At 40.8% G+C, this 25,096-nt stretch overlaps 1 long non-coding RNA gene across 1 annotated transcript in view; it reads right to left on the reverse strand.

Annotated features, from left to right (window-relative positions):
- LOC125484842 overlaps positions 1 to 25,096 on the reverse strand; it is a 203,729-nt gene that overhangs the window by 64,049 nt on the left and 114,584 nt on the right. The window contains exon 2 of the long non-coding RNA XR_007263665.1: positions 5,387 to 5,432. This is a non-coding gene — a long non-coding RNA (uncharacterized LOC125484842). The remainder of the gene's footprint in view (positions 1 to 5,386; positions 5,433 to 25,096) is intronic.

The following is a 25,096-nucleotide window of genomic DNA, read 5'->3' on the forward strand; positions in this document are numbered from 1 at the left end:
AGGGCCTGGAGATACTGGGACAGATACACTTCATACTGGGCCATTTTCCCATGCTGGCAACAGTCATCTACTTTCTAGGTGACAGCGAAACAAAGTGAAATATTTAGGATGGTACCATAGATAATGATAGACCATAAGGTATAGGGGCAAAATTAGGCCATTTAGCTCATCGTGTCTGCTCCACCATTCAATCGTGATTGATGTATATCTCAATCTCATTCTCTTGCTTTCTCCCTTTGTTCCCCTTATTAATCAAGGACCCTTCTATCTCTGTCTTAAATACACTCAACGACTTGGTCTCTACACTCTTCTGTGACAATGTGTTCCACAGATTCACCACCTACGGCTGAAGAAATTCCTCCTCATCTCAGTTCTAAAGGGTCATGTCTTCACTGAGGCTGTCTCTCCTACTAATAGAAACATCTTCTCCACATCCACTCTCTCCAGGCCCCTTGGTATTCTGTAAGTTTCTGTAAGATCTCTCCTCATACTTCTAACTCCATTGAGTACAGACCCAGAGTGTTGAATTGCTCCTCATATTGCAAGCCATTCATTGCCGGGTTTGTTCTTGTAAACCTCCTCTGAATACCTTCCTAGGCCAGCACATCCTTCCATAGATATAGGGCCCAAAAATGCTCACAATATTCCAAATGCATTCTGACCAGAATCTTATAGAGCCTTGGAAGCACATCCCTGCTCTTTTATTCTAACCTTCCTGAAATGAATGCTAATATTGCATTTGCTTTCCAACTGCCAACTGAACCTGCATGATAACCATAAAAGAGAATCCTGAACTAGGACTCCCAAGTCCCTTTGTGCTTCAGATTCCTGAAACTTTTCCCCACTTAGAAAGTAGTCTACTTCAATTCTTCCTACCAAAGCATGTAATCGCACATTTTCTCACATTGTATTCCATCTGCCATTTCTTTGTCCACTCTCCTAGCCTGTACAAGTCCTTCTGCAGCCTTCCTGCTTCCTCAACTTGATCTGACCCTCCACCTATCTTTGTGTCATAATCTGCAAACTTAACAATGACCTTAGTTCCTTTGTCCAGGTTGTTCATGAAGAATGTGAATAATGTCGTTCCAACATTAACGCCTGCGGAACTCAACTGGTCACTGGCATCATACTGGGAAAAATAACCCTTTAGCCCTACCCTCTGTCTTCTGCCAGTCAGCCAATCCTTTATCCATGCCAGTACCCTGCCCCTAACACTAGGAGCTCTTATTTAGCATCCTCCTGTGCTGCACCTTGTCAATGGAAATCCAAATAGATCACATTTACTGGCTCTCCTTTGTCTAACTTACTCATTACATCCTCAAAGAATTCTAACAGATTTGCAGGCATGATCTCCCCTTGATGAAGCTGTGCTGACTCAGCCCTATTTTACCACATACTTCCAAGTACTCCACTATCTCATCCTTCATAATGGACTTTAAAATCTTACCAATGACCGAAGTCAGGCTAACAGGCCTATAGTTTCCTGTCTTCTGCCTCCCTCCCAAAACAGGGGTATTATATAAGCCATTTTCTAGTTCTCTGGGACCTTGCCTGACTCCAGTGATTCCTGAAAGATCAGCACCAATGCCTCCACAACCTCCTCAGCTATCTCCATCAGAACCTTGGCGTACAGTTCATCTAGTCAGGTGATTTATCCACCTTCAGATCTTTCAGCTTCCCCAGCACTTTTTCCTTCATGATGGCCACTACACTCACCTCCACCCTCTGACAGGGAAACAGTCAAGGAGAACTTAAGAGATTCTTTACCCTCAAAGATGTTCAGGAGGGGAGAGAGATATGAGGAAAACTGTCCGAACTCCAGAAAACCACGTAGAACCACTCCTGCTGCAGATTATGGGGGTCAATGTCACGGAGGATCTCCAGGAGGTGAAGCCTCACTCTTTGCCTCGGATGCCTCCAAGATAATCTTCTGGTCCAGGGTCCGCTCTGTGGAGCAGGATGAGATGTGCTTGCGTTTCTTCTTCCAAAAGGTGCAAAGGAGATCTCTGCGCTTAGCAGCCTGAAGGAAGAAGATGGCTCGGTAATGTCATCTCGGTCTGACATCCTGAGGATCAGCAAATCCTTTTATGCCAGACCGTATGACACAAAGCCCATAGACAGCGTGGCCTTCCAGTTGTTTCTGTCCTCTACCACGGAGGTCTTAGACAACAGCACGCAGGAGAGCCTGGACCAGCCGATATCTCTGGATGAGATGACCAATGCCCTTGAGTCCCTAGAAAAGAATAAAACTCCCAGAAGTGACAGTTTACCAGCCAAAATGTTTTTGGTTCTGTAGGACTCGATTGGCCAGTTCCTGCTGGATATCTACAACGGTATGCTTCTGTCAGATAGCCTGTGCAAATCCATGAGGAAAAGTATCATCACTCTTATCTACCAGCAGAGGTGGGCGGGGGGGGGGGGGCGGTGCTGGAGGGGGGGGGGGGAGCCTGGGGAGGAAGAAAGAGGAAATTAGAAATTGACAACAAATTTCACTGCTGAATGTAGACTACAAAATCCTGTCTAAGGTTATTGCTAACCAGGTCAGGTCTGCCCTGGGATCAGTGATTCGGCCTGATCAAACCTGTTCTGTACTGGGTAGGATGATCTCAGACAACCTCATGTTCCTCAGGGAGATGATTGCCTATGTGCAAGATAGGAGCTGGACTCCTGCCTTATCAGCCTGTACCAGGAGAAGGCTTTTGACAGAATATTGCACATCTTCATGTGGGATGTGCTTTCCAAAACAGGCTTGGGGAGGGAATTTGTAACTGGATCTGACCGCTCTACACCGACATCGTTAGTGCAGTCTAAATCAATGGGTGCGATCAGAAAGCTTCCCGATCAGATTTGGAGTCAGGCAGGGCTGCCCATTCTCTCCTGCCTTGTTTGTGTGTTATATATAGCTCTTTGTTGAGTCCATCAGGAAGAATGCAAGTCTAAGAGGGGTAACTAACCCAGGCAGCAGAGACCTGCAGGTCAAAGCTTCCCCGTACATGGACAACATCACTGTTTTCCTCTCAGATCCACTATCAGTGTGCAGACTAATGAACATCTGTGACCAGTTTGAACTGGCCTCGGGAGCCAAGGTAAATCGAGGCAAGAGTGAGGCCATGTTCTTTGGGAGCTGGGCTGACCGATCCTTTATCCCCTTCACCATCAGGACAGGTTACCTGAATGTGCTGGGAATAACGATCAGAGGGGCCAGGGCATGCACAAAATCTTGGGAGCAACGCATCACCAAATTGATGTAGCAACTGGTCTCTTGGGAGCACCGCTCCCTAGCCATTGGGGGTAAAAACCTGATCATCAGGTGTGAGGCACTCTTGCTATTGTTGTAGGTGGCACAGGTCTGGACCATTCCCTGGACCAGAGCTGTTTTAGTTACCCGAGCCATCTTCCACTTCATCTGGAGATCTAAGATGGTCTGTGTCTGCAGGGACTCCACGTACAAAACTCTGAATTAGGGGGGCGTGGAACATAACCAATGCCACTCTCGTACCTTTATATGCGGCTGCACCAAATATCACTACGTACTGAGGTTCTACCTGTTCCTGGTGTTTTGAAGGATGGGACTGGCCTTGTTGCTACAGAACGCTCTAAGAATTGGACTGTTCCATTTTACCTGTGCTTTGTGAAGAAATTTGCAAAGGAAGACCTTCAGGCACAAGTCCATCAGGAAGTGGTCAGCATGTGGTGACTTTGAGACCCTCCGAGTAAAGGAGAGACTACATCCTATCACATGGTTTTTCTGAATAGACTGTCAAAGTCATTTGGCAGAATGCCTCATCACCAGAACTCTACAACAAGTATCAAGACATTGCTTGGCTAGTGATGAGAATGGCACGACCGGTGAGATCCTTCATGTACACCTGGACTCTCTGCGCCACTGCACGCTGCCCTGGAAGCAGCTGCAGAGGGATAGTGACTGTCACACATCTCCTTTTGGAATGTTCCTTTGCAAAGGAAGTCTGGAGAAAGTTGCAACTCCATGGCGCAGGACTCTGCTCTACGGTCTGTTCCCCGGGACGGAAACCGAGACAAATATCGGCTGCTCCTCGAGGACCATCAACTTGGTGAAAGATGCTCTCTGGTCTGCCGAAACTTGTTGGCCTTCCAGAACAAGGAGTTAACCTCGACCGAGTGTTGCATACTGGCACATTCCAAGGTCCAGGACTCCATGCTGAGAGATGCCCTAAAGCTTGCAGCAGCTGCTGCCAACGTGTAATGGGGAAAGACCACTGTCGGGAGGCTTTATGTTGAAACTAAATGGGGGTCTGTTCAGTTATCGGACCCTCCCGGGGCCTCAAATGCATATAAATATAGTCTTGCACATGTAATAGATGTCATTGGTTTGTTGGATACAGTCAAAATCCAATGTTTTTGTTTCCTTGATATGCTACTGTACAGAACTGAACTGTGTTTGTGACTGTGTGTATATGTAAATCTTTTTTATGAATACAAGTATATTTTGGAAATTAAAAAAAAATTCAGTCGGAACGTATTGCATTCTGATTATAATCTCTCTTTACTGATTATAGCCTACTGATACCACCCACCTCACTTTCCTTCAGTCTTACTAGTGATGTCCACAATGTATTCTTGCATTTAGCTGTATGAGGAGCCAACCATCTTGTAGTGGGCCAATTTTCACGTAGTGACCTTCAGCAGCTTGCTAATGCCACAAATACCGGCCTCACATCTAGCTGATGTCCCATAGATATCATAGCAGTGCCATTACAATGATAAATGCCTATTCAGTTTATTTAAATTACCTTCCGCAAGTACTTTAAGAAAGCAGGCATTAAATGACCAAGAAGAATGCTTCACTTCACTACTACTACAGTGGTGGAGTGTGATCTATATGACCTTAATGTTCAACTCAATCAATCATCTGATGCTGGGAAGTCCTTACAAAGGCACACAGATACATTACCAACAATATTTAGGTCTGAAAATTTTGACACTGTTTTGATGTTACTTTCACTTAACAAGACTAAAATTTTAAATGAAGAAATACTGTAACGCAATTTACAAAATATTTTTACATCCTATATTTGCTTCAGTTCTTCATTATGACACTTGTCAACATAAATATTTAAAAAGAAACATGCAAATGTTATAAATTCTACATGTTGAAAGCCACCAAAATATTAGGAATAACTAAATTTTGGGGAGAGGGTAAACCCGTTTCTAATGAAATTGACCATATGTTGCATAGTTCCCTTGATCTATATTTTTTTCGAAGACAATGAAAACAAAAACTAGGAAAGCTGTATATCTAACAGTGTGGCAAAATTTCCATATTCCAAAAGTTAAATATATTCCATGTGACTTTAGGTTTCATTCATTACTGTCTTTCACCTATTTACCAAAAGCATGCACTCACTTTGTGAAGATGATGCTTGGAAATCAGCTCTCTGTAGCAGTACCTTCTGTAATACAAGAAAGGGAAAGAGAACATTTTGTATTTTATATTGGTGCAATTAAAGAGCAATTAAGAGCCCTGTAAATACATTGATAAAATAGATCCTCTTTAACTGTTGCTGTGAAATCAACTGAAATTTCCACAGTAGGAAGTAAATACTCAGGTATGGAAGAATTGATACATCCCAGTGTTTTACTCAATGAATTCAGAGAAAAGAATTACAACATGCAAGATGTTCAGGCCAGGCGTTAATCACAAGTCATGATTAGTTGAAGAATAAATCATGAATGCTGCAAATTTAAAACAAGACTTAACCTTAAAAGTGCTGTAATTCTAAAATGAAAATTTTCGGTAGGAAAATGAAATCTACAACATTTTTTGGGTTCGTCAAACTAATTGCTATTAATAATTGTTGCTGCTCTGTCTTCCATCACAAAATGAGTGCTGATGGCAACTCTTTTATCTCACCAGATTGGCTATTCTTTAGATTTAGATTGAATTTTGATTGCCTATTTAGCTTTATGGTGCTAAACAATTGAACCTGTCTTTATCAGAAGTCCAAATACCATATACTGTACAGTGGGTGAAGGGTGAGGTGTGATAGTGGGTTAAAACAGTGGTTATTTCGAATGACCAGGATCTCCACTGACTTTTTCACTCTCCAAAGTTGGGGAACGATACCAATTTTTACCTCCAACCTCACACCCATTTCCAATCCACTTGCTGCTGTCCTGCTTGCGATTAAGTAATTGACTGCCAATCATAAAGAAAATCAGGAAGATTTCACTTTAGCATACTGCAATACCTCTATAGAAATTTACTCTAGGGATCTGCCACCCCATTCTAAATGTTTAAAATAGAAACAGCTACAAGTTGTAGAGATCTGGATCACCTGTGTAGCTAACTTTCCCAATAACACTGCCATGGATAAAGTATTAGTTTGATGTGATAAGTTGATTTTCCTGCAACATTTGGAGATAGTACAGTCAGGAGAAGTGATCTAAGATGCTCCTGCATAGATCTCGAGATTGTAAGATATGTCTTTGTGGACTATTCTCACAAAATGGCAGCTGTCCAAACCTCATCTAACTAGTGTTTATAAAACATGTAGATAGCTACCAAATATATGTATCACAATTCACTTTCCCTTGAAGAGTTTACTAAAAATTAATGCACAAAGAGAATTACTCAAATGGAATGGAAGTAATTTTATGAACTAACTAAACACGGCACCTGGGAACATCAAACACAAACTCTCTTCAAATTGGTGTTGAATAACCAAGGTGTAAAATAAATTAAGCCATTTGAATGATTATTTCTAATTACTTTTAAAGAAATGCTGAAAAAAATCCATCAAACTATACCGTTACAACAAGAATGTTGGATAGGATAGAAAAACGACTCTGGCAAAATTCTTTTAAATGTATTGTTCAGGATATTTACTTTGAATCTAATTTGCAGTTCATCTGATCGATGAGTGCTTAAACGGTAGTATAAAGTAATTTTTATTCAGTCTGAATTTGTTAGATCTCACATTGTATTCAATACTGGTTTTAATACACATACTATCATTACCTAGCCAACACAGTGTGGAGCTGGAAGAACACAGCATCAGAGGAGTAGGGAAGTTGACGTTTCAGGTGGGGACCCTTCTTCAGAACTGCGGAGGGGGAAGGGAGCTGGGAAATAAATAGAGGGAGGAGGGGTGGGGCTGGGGGAAGGTGGGTGTGATGGTGATAGGTGGATGCAGATGGGGTGGATGGGGATTGGTCAGTGGGAAGGATGGGGCAGATGGGTGGGAGAGAAGATGGACAGGTTGTGTCAGGTAAAGGAGGTGAGAGGGAGGAGAGGTGGGACTGGGGGAAGGGAGGTGGGATGATGATAGGTGCATGCAGGTAAGGGGTAGTAGGGATTGGTTGGTGGGAAGGGTGGGGCAGATAGGTGGGAGAGAAGATGGGCAGGCTGTATCAGGTCAAGGAGGCGGGAATGAGAGGGAGGTTTGAAGGTGGGATGATGCAGAAAGTGGGGAGATTTTGAAACTGATGAATTCTATGTTCAGGCCATCGGGCTGTATGCTCTTGAGGTGGAATATGAGGTGTTGATCCTCCAGTTTGCATGTGGCATCATTGTGTCACTGGAGGAGGCCCAGGATGGACATGTCACCCAGGGAGTGGGAGGGGGAGTTAAAATTGTTGGTTACCAGAAGGTGTTTTTGATTATTGCATAGAGAGCGCAGATGCTCCACGAGACAGTCCCCGAGTCTGCGCTTGGTCTCACCGATGTAGAGGAGGCTGTATTGGGAGCAACGGATACAGTAGACCAGGTTGGAGAATATACAGGTGAACCCCTGTCAAATGTGGAAAGTTTGCTTTGGGCCTTGAATGGAGGTGAGGGGGAGGTTTAGGGGCAGGTGTAACACTTCCTGCAGTTGCAGGGAAAGGTGCTGGGGGTGGTGGGGTTAGTGGGGAGTGTGGATCGGACAAGAGAGTCGCAGTGTGAGCAGTCCCTATGAAAGGCAGATGGGGTGGGGAGGGAAATATCTCTTTGGTCATGGGGTTGGACTGTAGGTGGTGGAAGTGATGGAGGGTGATACACTGGATGAGGAGGTTGATGGAGTGGTATGTGAGGACCAAGGGGACTCTGTCTTTATTTTTCTTGGAGGGAGGGGATGTGAGGGCAGAAGTACAGGAAATGCAATGATGTGGTTGAGGGCATTTTCAATCAATGGTGGGGTGGGGAGGTAATGTTGCTGTCCTTGAAATAGGAGGACATCTGGGATTTTGGGGAGTGGAATGCTCCATCTCAGGAGCAGATGCAGCGGGGGCAGAGGAATTGGGCGAATGGGATCGCATTCTTGCAGGAGGGTGGGTGAGAGGAGGGGTAGTGGAGGTAACTATGGGAGTTGGTGGGTTTGAAATAGATGTCAGTGTTGAGGTGGTAACCAGGAGACAGAGATGTAGCGGTCGAGGAAGGGGAAGGAAGTATTGGAGATGGTCCAGGTGAATTTGAGGTTCAGGTGAAAGACGTTAGTAAAGTTGATGAATGGTTCAAGATCCTCTTGGAGGCATGAGACAGCGTTGGTATATCATCAATGTAGTGGAGGAAGAGGTGAAGGATGCTGCTGGTGTAACAGCAGAAAAAGGGCTGTTCCACTTATCCTACGAAGAGGCAGGCACAGCCTGGGCCCATACAGGTGCCCATAACCAACCCCTTATTTTGTAGGAAGTGGGAGGAGTTAAAGGAGAAGTTGCTCAGGGTAAGGACAAGCGGATGAAGGTGTTCGTGTAGGGGATTGGTTGGGCCTGAGGGAGATGAAGAAGCGAAGAGTCTTTAGGTCATATGCATGGGGGATACAAGTGTACAGGGACAGGATGTCCATGTTGAAGATGAGATTTTGGGGGCCAGGGAATTGGAGGAGGTGGAGGGTATGAGTGGTGTCCTGAATGTAGGTGGGGAGTTCCTGGACTCCGAGGGGGAAAAGGACAAAGACAGAGTCAAGGTAAAAGGAGATGAGTTCAGAGCCTACAGCCCTTTGAAGGAAAAGGACACTTGCTCATGGCATTTGCCTGTGGAGCTTTTTTTTAAACATGGAACGTTGTTACACTGCAGCTACCAGACAGTTCTACGTGACCAAGAAACTCATCTTCTTTTACCATAACATAGGTGTATCAGAAGTGTTCACAGATTGATGATCAATATACTTGCTCATAACATGATACATTTTCCATAGTCACCAAGTCCTGAGATAGAACTTGAACCTAGAGCAATGGACATTACCACTGTACCACAACTTTGTCTTAGCATAGCTCCTGACATCTGCCCATGATGGTGAATAGTTGAATTCTCATTGAGTGCATAAGGGTGAAGCATCAGTTGAGACTCAGTACCTATAAGGGGACATGAGGATGGTTGGAAGGATAGACTAGCTTAAGGGCTAAAAAAAGGGCAAAGGAATAAGTGGAAGACAAAATCTTGCAGGTTAGTGAGGGTTTAGGTGTAAGCTAGGTCAGATGGTAGGGTGCCAGCTGGATGTGAGGGTGTCAGAATGCCAGGTGGGTAAGGTGGTGGGGTGGCAAGTGGCTAAGTGGTCGAATTGGCAGGATCTAAAGGTGGCACATAAACGTATGAGCAGGCAGAGTGGGTCAGGTTACATTCTCCTGTCCAGATGAAGGGGTTGGTGTCATGGATGGGCCATGTGCCTGGAAAGGGCATTCAGCTGTTACAGGGTGGGATTGTATTACAGAGAAGTGTGGTTTATTGTTGCGGACCATCAGTGCATTTACTGGATAGTTGACAGTATGAAGATTCAAAGGTCAGGAATATAGTTAGCTGAGAGTTACAATAGGTTTTAATCTTTTTAATGGTATTAAAGGGAAGTAAGTTGGAACCCTCTAAAGTCTCTGACTCTAACTCAGAGTTGAGGACTTTCTCTGAGGATGCCTGATGCTGGATAGCTGCCCATCAAATGTCTGAACATCTTGCAAATTTGCCATGTAGTCAGTGCATTGAGACAGCCAAAGCATCCCAGAGTTCATCCACCAGAGTATGTCAGCCTCTGACAATTTGAAGAACAGAAGGTCTGGGCATCAACAAGATCCACTGCTCCAAATGAACATGGCATTGAAAAAGAAGTCAGAAATGTGCTTTGTAAGAGTCAGCTGGTCGAATTAACTCCATCAATCGGCACCCTCAAAAGAAATGAACTGCTGGTTCAGCAGGATCTTTCACTGCACAATATTGGTGTTCTATTTGCGCATACAACAAGTCATTGTATTTGCTCATTCATTTTCACCTGAGCCTTAGTATATCAATTTGGCATCTGGCTTCTTTAACGTTTTTCAAGCCTCACCCAGTCCACACGATAATATTATCCATCCACTTGATTTTTCTTCTCACTTTCTAGTTTTTACTTCCAATTTCTCTTTTAATTGTTGCTAAGACATGGATGTCAAGTCTTCGATTCAAATTTATGTACACAGATATCTTTATGTCTCTAAAGCAATCCTTTTGATTCCTAAACATCTATTCTTGATCCAACCCACTCATTTATCTTCACTTCTGAACACAATTTACTGAATATGATGTGCCTCTGAGAGATGTGATAAGATGCACATAAATGTAGTGCCCGTATTTCACTAGCTAAGATCATTTCCTAGATTGGATATTTCTTATTGATAGAGGAGCAGTACATACAATGTGCTGGGAAAGTACAATAGATGAAGGCCTTGCACTTTCAATCCATTTATTCTCAGAATAATTAGATTCTATAAGTGTCGGTTCAACAGAAATCAGTGAATAAAATAAAATCATGCTTTCTAAAACTAAAAACTTATTTTTATGCTCTCATGCAGGTTTAGAGGCCATTTTATTTACTTATTTGCTAGTTCATCTCTGAATACCTTACACTTGTCTTGTATTGGTTAATTCACTAAACTGTGACTTGCATTCTAACTAATTGGTGATTCTCTATTCTTTCATAAATCTTGATGGAAGATTCATTTCAGGCAAACCAGGAGACTGTAAAATGTTTTCTTGTTGTTTGCACACAGCACAATGATGTAAATTTGTGACAAATATATTCCTTCATCACATGCATATACACATTATTGTAGCTGAAATGAATAATATCCCTTCTTCCTCTTCAATACAGTGTACAGGAGCTTAATCATCTGAAACCACAGACCGTTCCCATGCTCAAAGAAATTAACTGCCTTTCAAAGCAGCCATTCACTCTTAGAGAAGGTTTTATAATCAGTTATAGAGTCAGAGTCATACAGCATGGAAACAGACCCTTCCCTAGTCCAGGCCGACCATATTCCCAAACTAAACTAGTCCCACTTGTCTGCATTTGGCCCATATCCTTCCAAACCTTTACAATTCATGTACTCATCCAAATATCTTTTAAATGCTGTAATTGTACCTGCATCCACCATTTCCTCTGGCAGTTCATCCCACATGCGAACCACTCTGTGTAAAATAGTTGCCCTCATGTCTTTTGTTAAAATTTACTCCTCTCACCTTAAAAATATGCCCCCAAGTTTTGAACTCCCCCACTGTAGGGAAAAGACCCTTGCTGTTTTCTGATCTATGCTCATGACTTTATAAACTCCTATAAGGTCACCCTTTAACCTCCCATGCTCCAGTGAGAAAAGTCCCAGCCTATTTTTATAACTCAAACTATCCTAACCCATGCCTTCCTAACCACCCTGTCTACCTGTGATGCATAATTTCAAAAAAATGATCTCTCTCAATCCCTAGGTCTCTCTGCTCTATAACACTTCCCTGGTCCCTACCATTAATTGTATAAATCCTGCCCTTGTTTGTTTTACCAAAATGCAATACCTCACATTTATTCAAATTAAACTCCATGTGCCATTCCTCAGCCAATTGATCAAGATCTCTTTGTAATCTTAGATAAACTACTTCACTGTCAACTGTACCATCAATTTTGATTTCATCTGCAAATATACTAACCATGTCTCCCATATTTTCATCCAAATCATTTACATAAATGACAAATAAAAGTGGACCAATCCCTGCGGAACACTGCTGGTCACAGCCTCCAGTCCAAGCTACAACCCTCCATCACCACCCTCTATCTTTTATCATCAAGCCAATTTTGTATCCAATTGGTAAGCTCACTCTGAATCCGATGTGATCTAACTCTACTAGATAGTTTGCCATGCAGAACCTTTAATAAAGTCCAAATAAACAATATCAACTGCTCTGCCATCATCAATCTTATTGGTTACTTCCTCAAAAAAACTCAATCAAATTTGTGAGACATGATTTCCCTCGCACAAAACCTTGCTGACTATCCCTAATCAGCCCTTGCTTCTCCAACTGCATGTAGTTCCTATCTTTCAGAGTCACCTCCAACAATTTATCCATCACCGATGTCAGGCTCACAGGTCCATAGCTCCCAGACTTCTCCTTACAGCCTTTCTTCAATAAAGGCATAATGTTAGCTACCCTCCTCTCCTCTGGCTCTTCACCTAAGGTTGCTAAAGGCCCTGCAATTTCTTCCCTAACTTCTCACAATGTCCTGGGATTCACTTGATCAGGTCCCAGAGATTTATCTGCCTTTATATTTTCTCAGATCTCCAGCACTTCCTCTTCTATAATGTGAACTGTTTTTAGCACATCAATATTTATTTCCCCCCCAAGTTCTCTAGTTTCCATTTCTTTCTCCACAGTAAAAACTGATGCAAAATATTCATTTAGTACCTCTCCCAGGCAGGTTATTTTCTCAGTTACTGATTATGCTGAAAAATTATTATAAATTTCTTGTTAGATCATCAACTCTGATTGTTGAACACTTCATCACCACTTGTATGTATTGTCACTTAATCAAACAATCTCTTATTCTATATTACACTGACTTTTACAAAGTACGTGGAGATAAATATACTAAAAAAGTAAATATCAAATTACAGAAGTCTCAGCACGAAAATGGTATACCATTAGCTCCTTCAGTAATACACAGAAGGAAAAAAACAGCAAAATTAGCAAATAAGACATACTGATCTGACACGTTTTGTATGCTTCAAAACAGAGGTCCAACACCACCTGTATATTTATCTTCAAGGATTACTCTTTATTTTACCTATATTTCCCCCTCTGGGTAAATTGGAAATGCATTAGCTAGTCTGGAATAGCTGACCCATTTATAACAAAAAATGTCCCAAAGTTTATTATCAGTCTGCTGTTAGTGAATCTCATCTGAGGATATCATCGAACGAAGAGCCTCTGGATGAGATGGGAGAAAATAGACCAAGGTTTCACTTCTGATTGCTAGCCAGAGGCGCCTGTTGGAAATTACTCAAGTGTGAATGAATGGTGAGGACAGTGTCAGGCTTGGCGGTGATGCCTCATATGATAAAGCAGTTGCTGACAGCACACATTAAGAATGATCATTTGTGTGATGCCTAAAGACCATGTATTCTTTTCCAGCAAGTGTCAATACCCTCAGGATAGGTGAAGAGAAGATTGATGGTCAGAAAAATATTGGATACTGTTGCTGTCAGTGGAATTAAAAAGTAAAATCTTTGCCGGTGATAACTTCAATAACAAAACAATGGTTTCTTTAAAGGCTCAAGAGATGCATCACACTAGAAAGAATTAATTATCCTTTTAAAATTGTGCAGTAAAGAGTGGCATTTCTCAATTTATTTTCAATAGGAGCCAGGAGGAGGGAACAGCTGAAAAATCAACTCCAAACCTAAAGTAAAAGTGGATAAGAGGAAAGACTGAGGCAAAGATACAGGGAGGCAATTTCAGAGGGAAACAAGCCTGGGTTGGGCGTAGTTGGAGCTTAAGGGATGAACCAATGTTAGGGCCAAAACAATACCAGGAGACAAAGCATGGGTGAGGGTGCGGTGCACAATGCTGTGGGAGAGACATTGTCTGTTGGCAGAGGCAACACTGAGAGGCAAGGCTTGGGAAGGTAAGAAAACATAAGGCCTGTCTCCTTGCAAAAGCAAACACTTGCTTAAGATTTCTCTGAATTCCTCAAATATGGCACTGACAGGAACCCGATGTTAGATGACTCTGAAATGCAATGATGAGCAACACTCACAATTATATTAAACTGAAATAACATTGTAACGTGAGAAATTAAGCCCTATAAACAAAACTGTTCAAGTTAAATGATGTTATGTGGAGCAAGGTAAAATGGGGTTACAGGAACATAGAAATAGAAGAAAGCTATTCAGTCCACCAAGTCTGCTTCACCTTTCAATTAAACCATGGCTGATCATCTGCCTCAATGTTACTTTACTGTTGTATTGCCATATCCCTTGATATCATCAGTCTTCAAAAATCGAGTGATTTCAGTCTTGAACCTGCTCAATGATTGAGCATCCACAGCCCTCTGAAATGCGAAATTCCACAAATCCATTATTTCGGAGTGAAGGAATTCCTTCTCATCTCTGTCTTAAATGATTCACTCCTTATTTTGAGATTATTTCCCCTGGTTTTAGACTCACCAGTCAGGGAAATCTTTTATTTATATCATCTTGTCATATTCTGCAGATTTTTGTAACATTTCATAAGATTCCCTCTTATTCTTTGAAATTTTACAGAATACTGTCCAGATTCTTCATACAACAATCCTGCCATCCCAGAGATTAATCTGGTGAACACCCATTGCACCACCCCGGCAATGGCAAGTGCATCCTTTCTTATATAAAGGGACAAAACCTTTACACAATATTGCAGTACAACTGAAGTGAGAAATGCTTACTGCTGTGCTCAAATCTCCTTGTAATGATAGCCAAAATATCATTTGCCTCTTCAATTGTTTTCTTCATCTGCAGATGACTTTTAACTTGTACAGATATGCAAATTGATAGCCTAACAGTTTTTAAAAAACCCTTGTGCAAAATAAAATTACGACTGACCATAGGGTGCATCAGTTTTCTCAAACATAACAACCAAGCTAGTAGTGCTTAAAATGTTGCTGGAAGCTGTCATCAAGAGAAGATACACAGATAACAAGAAGTAATCCCAACAACAAAGTGGAGACAAGAGCAGTTACATCTGGATCAACATGAAAGTTGCAAACTCCTACCAACCTGCACAACATCCCTCTCTCCAGATTGCTTCCACTGCCTCTGCATTTGCCACCTCTCCTAAACAGCTGTCAATCTCACTCCCCAGTGATTAAAATGGTTGGTAATAAATAAATAAGGCCAGCATATTACTTTTGCATTGTTCTTCCACTGATGTCCTTAAGTGCACGCAGCTTGGTGACTTTAAATGTGAGTTGATTGTAATTGCCTATCACAATATAATTTTAGATGCAATTATTAAAGGATTTCCTCATACATCTTGTGGCAGCTAAATTTTTTCTTTGGCTGTTTATGATGAGGTGTGAAATGAATGGACTTTGCAATCTTATGACAAACAGAAAATAATTTATAAATTATAAATATAAAAATATGACATGGTTTTGGATGACTGCTAAAGTCGACGCAATGTCTAGTGAGCATATATAAAAAGCAATTTAAAATTGTAGCAGAAATACATTGATCTGCTATACTACAATTTTGAAGTGATTCAATCTTGGTATAGCCTTTAAACCATCATTTTACTGTACCCACATTCTTTCAGCATCTTCATTCTGAAATTGCTCACTGAAAGATTTAAATAAAGATTTAAGTTTTTTTTCAGATATTGAAGATTTTTTTTAGGATTTGCTTCATTTTTCAAATATGAATCATGACATATTCTCATATTGCCATTGCTGAAGCAGTCCCAGGAGTCATACGAGGGCAACTTGTCTTAACTGCTGATATGTCCATGCCCTTATGTAGAGGCAGGTCACTCATTGCTTGATGCTTGTTGTTTGACAGCACTGCTGAATTCAGGAAATTACTATGGTGGTCAATGAATTGTGGCTTTCAAACATATTTTCTCATCATCTTTTCCCTTTTCTGCAACAAGTCGTCTCTTTGAGCATATGTTCATTATGGATAAAATAGATTTAAAAAAAAAATCCAACTAATTTCACTCCCTACTTGATGGAATATATATACACATGCTCATATTTTCACAGTTTGTTTTAAAGTTAATGAAACAATTAATATCCACAGTATCCCATTAATATTTTATGATTGTTTCTTCCTTTCAATAGTTAATACAGTTATAATTTGAAAACTGAATTATAATAAAATGATTTCAACTCTCCTGTAGTCTAAGTTTACAACTTTTTTTCCAATTTTCTATCCAAACAGGAGACAAGGCAGGATTGATGTGAAGATTTAAATTTTCTACCAATGAAAGTCCTTTAGAAATCTTAGTAACAAATATCTTTTGTTACTGAAGCACAGAGGTAAATGTAGGAAAGATCAGAATATAAACAGAACTGTTAAGCCTTAAAATCTGAATCTGCAATCCTGCTGCTGCCAGTATTGCAGGAGATTGCAGATGTGAAAATAGTAAACATTTTGCTTCTGTCCACTTCTGGCGTAACCCACATAGTTAATCTTGCTTGGAAGGATGTTAGCATGGATGTGGTGTCACTTAGCACTTCAACTGGAAATTGTGTACCTGACAGACCATGTTACTACCCTAACAATACTCTCAGCTAACATGGTTTATATCACCAATCACAAGTCTACCTGTTGTTCACATGGTTCAGGATACTTCTCTACCACTTGAATGCATGTAAATAAACAGTGGACTTAAAGGATTCATAAATGGGAAGCGTTTGGGAGTAAACCATCAGTGTTCAAAAAGAAAATGCTTGTTGTATGGGCCACCTGGGGAGCTCACAATTTCTGTGCTTCTTTAAATTTATGGTGGTCTGCTCCGCAACCTCATCCTCAGTGACAGAACCCTTGCCAGTAGGACTTTACAGAATCACCTCAGGATGAGTGGAATGGTTTGACTTTCTGGCTGACAGGCAGCAATAGGGGCATTGGCAGAATGATTGTGGTTGAGTCATGAATGCTGGTCTCCTGAGAGAGAACAGCAGATTCTATCACCAAGATGATGAAATGGACTCTACTGAGGAAGCCTCTCGGTTTCCTTGTGTTTCAGTACAGGTTGCAGATAAACTTTACAAAGCCTTTTGAAAAATGGAATGTGTAACCACGGCAGTAGTGGTTTACGGCTGCATGATATTAAGTCGGCCATGCATAGTGTTACAAAGTTGGGTAGTGTATTTATGGTTTGGGAGCCAAGAAGTTAGAATTTGGTATTTGTAAAATGCTAGGGTGGAAAGCATTGCACGGTCCCTTCAAAAAATGATGTGTTTTTTCTATGCTTAGAGTGGGGAAATGGCTCTTAACATTGCTAATGAGGTTTTGCTGGTCAAAGATGCTTTCCAAATTTGCCAAGAAAGTTTAGAAAGAGAGAAAAAGGAGACACTTTTAGAATTAGCAGACAGGCTATGATTGGGTTTAACTGAGGACAAAAAGAAAGCTGAAATTGTAATGGAGTTAGTCAAGCATTTAGATACATCAGAGAAACAGTTAAATGCAGTGGAGTCAGAAAAAACTAAATTGCAAATGAGTCAAACGGAGTTAGAAAATGAACTTAAAAGTCTGGAGTTAGAGAAGGAAAGGGAACTGAAACAGTTTGAATTACAGTTAAAAGCAGAAGAAAAAGAAAAGGAAAGAGAAAAAGAAAGGATAGCCATAGCAGAAGAGAAAGAAAAAGAAAGAATGCTCGAGTTGGAAAAGATGAAGCAGATTGAACAAGAAAAAGAAAAAATTTGAACTTTGGAAGTTGGCAATTAGATGAGAAAGTCAACTTAAAAGGATGGAGATGAAGGTAGAAGATAGGCTTAGTGAGGAGGACAGTGATGATGAGCAAACTCGTTGTAGCCAAAGAGCTGGTAGGGATATATACAAATATATCAAAACCTTACCAAAACTCGATGAAAAAGCTGTAGAAGCCTTTTTCATTTCCTTTGAGAAATTGGCTAAACAGATGAACTGGCCAGAGACTATGATGAGCAATGTTAATTCAGACCAAGTTGGTAGGCAGGGCTAATGAAGTGTTTTCAGAGCTGTCAGAGGTGCTGTCAGGAGAATATGAAGAAGTAAAACAGGCTATTTTGAGTGCTTCCGAATTGGTACCAGAAGCATATAGATAACGGTTCAGAATGTAAGAAAGGAACCAGATCAGACTTGTATCAGGCCAGGCAGCATCTGGAAGAAAGGAGCAGTCAACGTCTAGGGTATTACCCTTCTCTAGGCTGAGTCCTGAAGAAGGGTAAATACTTCTGACTGCTCCTTTCCTCCGGATGCTGCCTGGTTTGCTGTGTTCTTCCAGCCTCCTGTTTGTCTACATTGGATTCCACCATCTGTAGTTTTTTTTGTCTCTAACCAGACTTGTATCAAGTTTGAAAGAATTAAACAGAACAACTGTAAAAATGGATGAGAGCGTTAAAGATAGAAAAGACATATAAGGATCTTAGAGATGTTATTCTGCTAGAGGAGTTTAAAAAGTCACTTGATAAGAACTTATGTTGAGGAACAGAAAGTTAAAACAGTGAGAAGAGCTGCAGACATGGTGGATGAATGTGCATTAGTGCACAAAACAAAATCTAGTTTCCAATAGCAATTCCATTCCGTGAGGGATAGAAATTGGGAAAGAGGGACATCCTTCAATGAAAAACAAAAAGTAGATCACACTGGGGACAGTTTACCATATGTGACAAAAGAAACCCAAGAGGGTGGAAAAAATGTGAAAGATCTCACGTGTTTTCACTGCAATAAAGTGGGACACACAAAATCACAGTGCTGGTGGTTTAAGAAAGGCACTGGGAAAGAAGATGTGGTAAAAGAGGCTAAACCAGTGGGATTAGTTGAGGTAGTGAAGGAAATCCTAAGAGAAGTGAAGGAGCTGCAGGAGAGTGCACAGCCTATTCACGGGCTGGATAGTAAGATAGTGCCCAGTCTTTTCGAAGCCTTCACCTGTGTGGGTAAGGTTCACTTAGGAAGAACTGGGGGAGTAGGTAAAGAAGTGAAAATAGAGAGATACGGAGCTAGTAGGAACTGCAGATGCTGGAAAATCTGAGACAACAAGGTGCAGAGCTGGATGAAATATGGAGCTAGTCAGTCTCTAATAGTAAGAGATGAAATTATTTGCAATCCTTCTGAAATATTGCCTGAGAGAGTGATAATCTGCAGAATAAATGGAGAAGGGATTATTGTTCCCCTGTGTAAGATAAGGCTCAAAAGTCCAATCAAGACTGGGGAAGTGATAGTGGGAGTGACATAAAAATTGGCTACTCCAGGAATACAGTTTGTTTTTGGATCACAGGTGAGAATGATGCACATTGTAGTGGAGATGCTAAAAGGAAGTCAGAAACTGAGGAGTTAAAAGAAAAATACCTTGGAATTTTTCCGGACTGAGTAGTGACAAGATCTCACAGCCATAAGTTAAAGCATGAAGGGAAAATAAAGGAGAAAGATGAAGGAGTTGAGGTCCAGTCAGCTGACACTCTTTGATGAAATGGTAAAAGAAAAACCTAAGCAGGTAGAGGATCAGGCAGAGGTGTTTAGTTCTGATAGATTAATGGATTTACCACAAAAAGATGAGATGATAAAGGATTTATATCATAAAGTCTACTCGGAAAAAGAATCAGAATGTATTCCAGAATGCTATTACCTGAAGGATAAAATCTTAAGGCTGAAATGGAGACTTTGACAGGTTAGTGCAATGACAAATGGGAAGTTTACCAGATTGTGTTGCCAATAGAATACAAACAAGAAGTACTGTGGGTGCCCCATGAATTACCTGTAGGAGGTCATCTACGAGCGAGGAAGGCTTGGGCTAAGATACAGAAGCATTTCTATTGGCCTGGATTACATAAAGATGTGGCTGAATTTTGCCGTACCTGTTATACGTGTCAGATGGTAGGAAAGCCACAGGCAGTGATAAAACCAGCACCTTTGTTGCCAATTCCCACATCTGAAGAACTTTCATGTGGGTTATGATTGATTGCATAGGCACCCTCCCTAAAACCAAAAGCGGGAACCAGTAGTTGCTAACCATAACAGATGTGTCTACCAGGTTTCCGGAGGCAATTCCATTACGGAATGTCAAGGCAAAAATTGTTGTGGAGGAGTTGCTTGCTTTCTATACCCATTATGGATTACCCAGGGAGATTCAGTCAGACCAAGGGTCCAATTTTACTGCCAAACTATTTAAGAAGGTCATGGATAACTTAGGGATAAACACTTTAAATCAAGTGCATGGCACCCTGAATCCCAGGGAACATTGGAAAAGTGGTATCAGATCCCAAAGACAATGCTGTGGGCTTATTGCCAGGATTACCCAACTGACTGGGATAAATATATCCCATTTATATTATTTGCTATTAGAGATGCTCCAAATGAAATGACTCAGTTTACTCCATTTGAATTGCTATTCGGATGCGAAGTAAGAGGGCCTTTAAAATTAATTAGGGAAAAGTTGATAGGTACAAAATGAGAGATCTCACAGTTAGATTATGTATCTGAGGTGAAAGAAAGATTAAACAGAGTAGGTGAATTATCTGGACAACATTTGAAAGTGGAACAGCACATAATGAAGCAAGAAGCAGATAAGAAATCTAAGATTCGTGCGTTTGCCTGTGGAGATAAAGCATTGATGCTGTTACCAGTGCTAGGAGATCCCTTCAAAGCAAGGTTTAGTAGTCCCTATCAGATTGAGAAGGAGTTAAGTCAGGTGAATTATCTGGTAAAGATGCCAGATAGGAAAATATTATCAGGTATGTTACGTGAGCCTGCTGAAACATTACTATGACAAGGAAAGGGAACCAGAAAAACAGGTATTAGTTACTGTCACAAAAACAAAGTTGCTGGATCAGCAGGTCTGACAGCATCTGTGAAGAAAAAATAACAGAGTTAACATTTCAGGTCCGGTGACCCTTCCTCAGAACAGTTCCTGATTTACAGCATTCGCAGTTCTTTCGGTTTTTAATTAGTTACTGCCACTCAGAGTGAGGAATCAAATCCAGATGATTTGGATTTTGATGTGCCTCAGAATAAGCTGAATAATGAGGAAGTCCTTATGGAATAAAATAGAGTAGTGAGATATCTGTCCCCCGAACAGAGAACTGAAGTGAAAGACTTGTTGCAGTGCTATGGGGACATATGTAGAAATAGAATGGGGAGGACTAACATAATAGTACATGTGGTTGACTCAGGGAATGCTGTTCTGATAAAACAAGACCCCTACAGGCTTAATCCTCTCAAAACAGCGCAGGTTCGGAAAGGAGTGGAAGCGATGCTCCAAGAAGATATCATAGAGCTGAATCAAAGTGAGTGGAGTTTGCCAATTGTGTTGGCTCCCAACCCGATGGTACTCAATGATTCCGCATAGATTATCGGAAGGTCAACACTGTGACCAAATCTGACTCATATCCAATTCCAAGGCTGGAGGACTGTGTGAAAAAAAAGGACAAGCCACTTACATCACGAAGTAGAACTAACTTCGTGGTTACTGGCAAATACCTTTGTCGGAGAGAATGGAAGAACTTTCCGTGTTCATAACCCCAAATGAGCTGTATCAATTTTAAGTAATGCCCTTTGTAATTAAAAATGAACCAGCCACTTTTCTGAGGCTTATGACTAGAGTTGTTGCAGGATTGAGTATTGTGCCTTCTACATAGGTGGCTTAGTGATCTTTAGACATTCGTGGAAAGATCACAAGGTGCAATTGGCAGAGCTCTTTGCGAGACTATGGAAGGCAAAATTGGTCATCAACTTGGCAAAAACAGAATTCACGAATGCAGAAATGACATGCTTAGAGCACAATATTGGACACGGATGGATGACACCAAGGATCGCGAAGATGAAGGCCACCAAAGAATTTCCAAGACCATCCTTGAAGAAGGAAGTGCTATGATTTTTAGGACTGAGTGGATTCTACAGGAAATTTGTACCAAACTTTAGTAGTGTGGTGGCACCGCTGACGGATTTGTTGAAAAAAAACATGAAATTTCGGTGGACAGAACAATGCCAGGAGGCATTTGGGAATTTAAAAGCAGTGTTAACCACTGCACAAGTTTTAGCCACACAAAATTTTGAAAGCCCTTCAAAGTTGCCATTGACTCAAGCAATGTAAGGGTCGGAGTTGTGCTGTTACAGGAGGATGATTGTGGAACTGAAAGGCCAGTTATTTTTCAAAAAAAAAAAAAAACTCAATGTCTACCAGAAAAAAATTCAATCATTAAAAAAGAGTTAGAATTTGGTAATGGGCGTGCAACATTTTAATGTTTACATTGCAAACAATGCATCAGAGACAATTGTGTATACCGATCACGATCCTTGAATATTTCTAGAAATGTCAAAGGACAAGAACACCAGATTAGTTCATTGGAGTCTTATGTTACAAGCATTTAACTTACAGACTTTACATGTTGAGAGTCGTGAAAATATTGCTGTGGATGCTTTATCGTGAATTTAAAGAAAAATGTGTGTATAAGATAGAAATGATTCTGTTCAATGTTTTAGATTTATACACATATAGAATTAGTATAAGATGTGTAACTCTAGATTAATGAGCTATGGATGTAGTAATGTAGTGTAGTAATATGATGTAGTAATCTAGTTCTAAGGTTTCAAAAGAAGAAAAAAAAGCCATCTTTTTGTAATAATGATTCATTTTTTCCTAGGGGGAGAGGTGTTGCAAAGTTGCATACCGTACTTGTAGTTTGGGAGACAGGAAGTTAGAATTTGGTGTTTGTAAAATGGTAGGGGCTGGGAGGAAGCATTGTGTGGTCCCTTTAAAAGATGATGTGCTTTTCCTATGCTTAGAGATTTTAAAAAAAGTCCGTGAGCAGCAGCTTGAAAGTTTGCAAGCATATAGAGATCATCCAAATTGAAACTTTTGCATCAAAAGGCTATACATTTAGCAGGCCAAGCAGCAGTTTTCACCAAGACAACAAGTTTTGAATTTAACCAATCAATTTCAACCAGGCACTTGGATACCAAAAACCAATTAAATTTAAATCTGACAATTTTGACACCATAGGACCAATCCTATTGTAATAAACTGAAATATCATCAAGGTTATAAAAGAAAGGGCAGTTGGGCTAACTGCCATCTGCCAGAGTTAATAACCATCAGCTCTTGAGAGAGAATTGCTGGCTCTCACAGATTCCAAGTCTTACAGAAAGTACCATCTAAAGAACAAAGGTACCCACAGCACAACTAGTGAATATTCCTGACAGAAGAATCGACAGAGAAGGCACAGAACATTCCAGAAGACACATAACCTGGCTGTAATTTTGAGAGATGAAATTCTACATTTTTTTTTAAAATCTAAGTGGAACTTATATTTATTGGAACTGCATTCCATTAGAATCTTGTTTTATTCAGGAATTGTTAGTAGTTAGAAGGGGTTTGTTCAGTTTGTTAATAGTTTAGTTAATTTGTTTACTGTTAGAGTTATATAAATAAATTGTTACTTGTTGATTGTAAAGTGAGTATCAGGGGTTTATTTTATTTAACCATTGGAAGTTGCTGAAAGGCAGGTTACACCACTTTTCACACTCCTTTATGGAGTATAGGGTGAGAAGCTCCTCTTTGGGTGTTTTGGTTTTAGTTCTCAGAGCAAGGACAAGCTCTGCTTTATAACAATAGTAACAAGGAAGGACCTCATGACCTCAGCCTGAACTTGCGCTGCAACAAGCTGACACTGGGTGGTTTCTACCTGGAAACTGAGATAGTGACTATCAGTCACTACTGAACACGCAAGTGTGCTAATGGCGTTAACCAGAAGTTCCCATTGGAAACACTGAGTTTGAAGGTCTGCACAAAGCAGTATGCCAAGTTACAGCCAAACTTGTCCATGTTCCTTGACAGTGGCAACAGCTGTGTGACAAAACTAGATGATTGCTTCATTGTTGCCTTAGTAAACACAGGTAGTAAACACAGGCTTTTACAGAATTTTTATGTGCATTCCTGTATGTTTTAAATAAACAATTTCACACCTGCTGAAAGGAAGTGTTGACAAGATTAATAGCTAATGATCATCCTCATCATAAATACATCTTCCACTATCAACATATCAACTTGAACTCAGTGCTTATGGTTCAAAAGCCTTTCCTACCATGACATGGGATCTCCAGCAGTACTTGTGACACATGTATTTGACACATGTCAAACCAGTGGTATTTTTCTGTGGTAGAATGGTCTAGGTTTGTCAAACCTAGCAGATGGAAGATATTATATGATCTTCTTCTGTCCACTGCCCAGCTTCCACGCTCTCCCCATTGATTCCTAATATGACCAATGATCTAGTGAATCATTTTTGTGTGCCAATTAGAAAACGAAACATAGAAAATAAGTGTAGGAGTAGGCCATTTGGCCATTTGAGCCTGCATCAACATTCAATATGATCATGGCTGATCGTGCAATTTCAGTATCACAGTCCTGATTTCTCTCCATACCACTTGATCCCTTTAGCCGCAAGGGCCCTCTTGAATATATCTAACAAAATGGCCCTAACAGTTTTCTCTGGTAGAGAATTCCATAGGTTCACAACTTTCTCAGTGAAGAAATACTTCCTCATCTCAGTCCTGAATGGCCTACCCCTTATTTTTAGACTGTGACCTCTAGTTCTGAACTTCCCCAACATCGGGAACATTCTTCCCCCATCCAGTCTGTCTAGTCTCATCAGGATTTTATCTGTTTCTGATATCCCCTCTCATTCTTCTATATTCCAGCGAGCACAAGCCCAGTCGATCCAGTCTTTCCTCAAATATCAGTCCTGCCATCCCGGAAATCAATCTGGTGAACCTTTGCTGACTCGCTCAATAGTACGAATGCCCTTCCTCAGACTAGGAGACCAAAACTGCACACAATACTCAAGGCGTGGCCTCACCATTGCCCTATATAACTGCAGCAAGGTATCCCTAATCCTATGCTCAAATCTTCTTGCTATAAAGGAGAACATGCCATGACCTTTCCTCACTGCCTGCTGCATCTGCATGCCAACCTTCTACAACTGTTCCACCATGACATCCAGGTCTTGTTGCACCTCACTTTTTCCTAAACTGCCACCATTCAGATAATAATCTGCCTTCCTATTTTTGCCAAAGTGGATAACCTCACATTTATCCACATTATATTGTATTTGCCAAGTATTTACCCACGCGGCCAGCCTGTCCAAGTCACCCTGCAGCCTCTTAGCATCCTCCTCACA

This window comes from Rhincodon typus, chromosome 14 (genome assembly GCF_021869965.1).
Source record: "Rhincodon typus isolate 14 chromosome 14, sRhiTyp1.1, whole genome shotgun sequence".
Taxonomy (NCBI): domain Eukaryota; kingdom Metazoa; phylum Chordata; class Chondrichthyes; order Orectolobiformes; family Rhincodontidae; genus Rhincodon; species Rhincodon typus.